The 953-nt window shown below is 36.8% G+C and overlaps 1 non-coding gene across 1 annotated transcript; it reads right to left on the bottom strand.

Annotated features, from left to right (window-relative positions):
* Window positions 1–677: 677 nt before the first annotated feature.
* LOC120054219 lies at window positions 678–730 on the bottom strand. Its single transcript, XR_005477590.1, has one exon. It is a non-coding gene; the product is annotated as a U7 small nuclear RNA (small nuclear RNA).
* Between the last annotated feature and the right edge of the window lie 223 nt (window positions 731–953).

The following is a 953-nucleotide window of genomic DNA, read 5'->3' as shown; positions in this document are numbered from 1 at the left end:
CCACTGAGATCGATGAAATTCCCCTCAAATAACTAAAATGGCAGACACTTTCCCTCAAGATGATATGTAAACCAGCTTTTCAAAGTAAGATATTCTTCATGTGGCATTTAAACTGAAGAAGCCAAGTTGTCTGTTTACTTCATTCTGGCATTTTGGCAATTTTATGCCCTTATCACAAGTTGGCTCTGTAACTCCTCTTGATTTTGGGAGAACTCGATTCACAGTAGAAAAGCTTTCAAAGCCCAGAGGACATTTTTAGCAGTGTTGGAGAGACAGAACAACATCGCAGGGGGTAGGAGAAACAGTAGCACATCGCAATTTCATGAGGCTGCTGGGATGTGAAGATCAAAATTCTAACCTCCTTGCCATTGTCACTATTAGCATCATCAAACTAGCTGAACTCTCTCCCATGTCTGATGGAAATCGTGCTATAGGGGAAATGGTATGTGAAGAGAATACATTATCCCCCCCCCACATGAAAGAAATGCTATAGTATAAATACTGTAGTATTTACTGTAGTGTTGCGGATATGACTGTAGTATTTACAGTTTACTATAGTATAAATACCGTATAAAAAAAACTGTAGTGTATATACTACAGTAATTACTGGTGTTTTTGCGGACTGTAGTATACTGTTCGTGTTCAGTGTAGTGTGTTATTATTTTTGACATAGCAGTAGGGGCTTTCTTCTTAAGAAAACCTACTGGAGAAATATTAAAATTGAAAATTGACCAGTAGGACTGAGGGCTGAACGGAGAGTTCAGAGCTTCTGCTCTTTTCTATAATCTGTATACAGTATATGGTCTGTACTTGACTTATTCCACATTTTGTTGTGTTACAGCCTGAATTCAAAATGGAATATATATATATATATATATTTCTTATTTTTCTCAACCATCTAGACACAATACCCCATAAGGACAAAGTGAAAACATGCGTTCAGAATTTTTTTG

The sequence above is a fragment of the Salvelinus namaycush genome, chromosome 9 (genome assembly GCF_016432855.1).
Source record: "Salvelinus namaycush isolate Seneca chromosome 9, SaNama_1.0, whole genome shotgun sequence".
Taxonomy (NCBI): Eukaryota; Metazoa; Chordata; class Actinopteri; order Salmoniformes; family Salmonidae; genus Salvelinus; species Salvelinus namaycush.
This window is presented reverse-complemented; position numbering and strand designations above follow the sequence as displayed.